Source organism: Bubalus bubalis, chromosome 6 (genome assembly GCF_019923935.1).
Source record: "Bubalus bubalis isolate 160015118507 breed Murrah chromosome 6, NDDB_SH_1, whole genome shotgun sequence".
Taxonomy (NCBI): domain Eukaryota; kingdom Metazoa; phylum Chordata; class Mammalia; order Artiodactyla; family Bovidae; genus Bubalus; species Bubalus bubalis.
Genome location: NC_059162.1, coordinates 18,061,899 through 18,065,064, shown reverse-complemented (window position 1 = coordinate 18,065,064; position 3,166 = coordinate 18,061,899). Strand labels below are relative to the sequence as shown.

The window sequence follows — 3,166 nt, the reverse complement described above, 5'->3', positions numbered from 1 at the left end:
TAAGGCAATGCAGATTTACTCCCTAGTCACTCAACAGGGATATTGTTTTATGAAAATGCACAAAAAAGCTCAGGTGAAAAAACTGGTCATTTAAAAAGTCAGATGTATGTATCCTAGACAAGAGCTGTCTTTTAAAATCAACTTTCTCATTTTTAAATATCAATGGATAATTTGATATTTGCTCATTTGTGAGGATCTGATGTGTGCAGGAGCCACAGGAGTCACAGGTTTGATCCCTGGATCTGGAAGATCTGCTGGAGGAGAAAATGGCAACCTACTGCAGTATTCTTGCTGAGATAATCCCATGGACAAAGGAGTCTGGTGGCCTACAGTCCACGGGATTGCAAAGAGTTAGACAGGACAGCACGCACACACGATGCGCTATCAGACCTTTTGCAGACATTTTACTTCTGTGATTCTGTTGACTCTCATGACTCCATCGAGAATAGTTTTTCTCAACCATTTTAAAGTTGAGGAAACAGAATGAGAAAGGTTAGGTGATTTTCATAAGATCACATAGCTGAGTGTCAGGACCAGGGGTTCTCTCCCAGATGGGTCTCACTCCCAATCCAGGCTTTTAACAGGAACAGCACAGACACGAACACCCACACACACGGGATGGGCCTAGGGGGCTGGGACATAAGCAGAGACCCTTGGAGGCTCCATGAGTCTTAGTTCAAGGCAGACCATTAGAGAACTAGGACAGGAGGGCTTGGGAGGCTAATTCCCAGAGGAAGGTGTGAGGGACAGGAAGGCGTAAGGAGAAGGAGGGAGCACTGGTGCTGGGGATGCCCTGAGCCCCATGGAGGGAGACAGGGAGGAGCTGCCAGTCATCACCTGTCACAGGAGCCATGTGGGTGGCAGGAGGCGGTCCTCTCATGCCCAGGCCCTGTCTCACATCTGAGGGCAGAGCCCAAGGCCGGGATAAAAGGGCCTTGGGGCAGAGCACCTCCATCCACTCCTCTCCTGAGGTGCTGACGACTCTGTGCTGTGTGTGCACCGGTGAGTGTCCACTGGGAGTGGGACCAGGGCCTTCCACAGAGGATGCTCAGACCAGAGGGGAGGGCAGGGAGCAGGGCCTTGGGGGATGTGGCCCATATTATTAGAGAGAGAGAGAGAAACCCTGGAAGGACAAAAGGAACCAGGAGCAGGCAGGAAGACAGGGAGAATGATAGGAGTTTAGTGATGGCTAAGGACACTGGGAGGGACCCAAAGATCTGCAGCTTTGTGGAGGGGGGACTCCCAGGATGAAAGAAGGAAATCACTGGTTGCTCTGATATTCTGGAACAGGTCTCAGAAAGGGAGTTTACCTTCTAGAGATACTGTATCCTCTGCCTGGTATGATTTGAGCAATTGTCAGAGTGAGGAGAGGATTAGAGGCACTCTGGGAGATTATTATACACGTGGGTAAGGATAGAGCATGGGAATGCATTGTACACTTCTAGAGGTGGAAAAGCACAAGATGTTTAATAATTTCTAGGTTAAGGATGGTGTAAGAGGTGTTTCTGAAGCCATTATAGGTCAGGATCTGAGTCAAGGGAACTCTCATTATTCTCTCTAACAAGGTGAGCCAGCCAGGAAATTCCTCAGATCCCTTTCTAATCTGAAGTTGTAAATTTCAAAACATGAAATTATTTAGGGTGCTAACAGGACTTTTTCCCATAAAGAAAATGTTTCCGTTATAAATTCATCTCTATAGAACAATTTCAGTATTTGAATAAGATTAGTGAAAAGAATTTTTAAAAAAAATATCATTTAATGTCAATTTTCAAATTGGTAAAATAGATTATGACCCCTTTTTACTTTAAAAAGGATAAGATGAGGTTCAAAGGAGATGCTAAGAGAGTAGTTGATAAGACATTAAAATAATAACAGAGGCAAGTTATTTAAGCATACATGTTAGAAATGATGTTGAAAAGTCAGGAATGGGCAGGGAGGTCTCTCTGTGCTGGTTTGACCTGCCGTCTGTCTCTCCCTCAGCTCCTGAACCCACCCACCAAGATGTCCTGCCAGCAGAACCAGCAGCAGTGCCAGCCCCCTCCCAAGTGCGTCCCCAAGTGCCCCACCCCTAAATGCCCCCCAAAGTGCCCCCCAGTCTCCCCCTGCTGTGGCTCCAGCTCCGAGGGCTGCTGTGGCCCCAGCTCCGGGGACTGCTGCAGCTCTGGGTGTGGGGGCTGCTGCCTGAGCCACCACAGGCGCCACAGGTCCCACCACTGCAGACCCCACAGGTCTGACTGCTGCAGCCAGCCCTCGGGGGGCTCCGGGTGCTGCGGAGGGGGGAGTGGTCAGTCCTATGGAGGCGGCTGCTGCTGAAGATGTCCCTGAGTCTACAGGATCCAACCTGGGGACAGCACACTGCTGAGGATACCATCTTTATCCTCCTTCATTGGCTGCCGGGCCTGAGAGCTCCTGTAGAAGACTCTGAACTTGCAAAGACAATGAGCCCTCCCTGGGGCTCAGAAACTCAAATTTTCTTCTGAATCCCCTTCCATGGCCTTGGATTCTATGTCCACCCTCACTTCCCTAGGAAAACTTCCCTAAGTTACTCCTCCTGGTATTTTCTTAAAGGGTGCTCTCTGACTTTATTGTAAAACAATAAAATGGATCTGCTCAGCATCCTGGTCTTGAGTTGCCTTTTTTCTCCTCCACTCTGTCCTTGCCCGCCGGTGGTCTTGAACCCCATGCGCCAGAGAGGCACTCTGATGCAAAGGAGACAAATGCTCCTAACTCTTGTTTTTTCTTGTGTCATCAGGGCCCTGAAGCATCACTGATGGACCGAGTTTCCAGTGCTTTTTTTGTAAACATAATTTCCTGGGTTCTTGGCCACCTTTGGGGCCCTAACCCAGCCATTTCATGCTCTTCCATGTTCTTCTTCTCCTGTGTCCTCGTGCTGCTACTCTTGACCCACCCCACCAAAGCATCCTTCCCCCACACATGCACATACTTGCATCAAAGAAAAAGAAAAGATAAATGAATGAAGAAAAGAAAAGAGACAAACTCAACACATTTTGAAAACCCATGGTTTTTATCCACCCCTTCTTCAATCAGTTTGGTTCCAGGCATGTGCATGCCGCATGCTCAGTCACTTCAGTCACGTCCACCTCTTTGTGACTCCATGGGCTGCAGTCTCCCAGATTCCTCTGTCCATGGAATGCTTCCCAATTTA

General features: G+C 48.5%; 1 long non-coding RNA gene across 1 annotated transcript; it reads left to right on the top strand.

Annotated features, from left to right (window-relative positions):
- The first annotated feature begins 960 nt into the window (after positions 1 to 960).
- Positions 961 to 2,616, top strand: LOC123465926. Its single transcript, XR_006641244.1, has 2 exons — positions 961 to 1,002; positions 1,981 to 2,616. It is a non-coding gene; the product is annotated as an uncharacterized LOC123465926 (long non-coding RNA).
- The last annotated feature ends 550 nt before the right edge of the window (positions 2,617 to 3,166 follow it).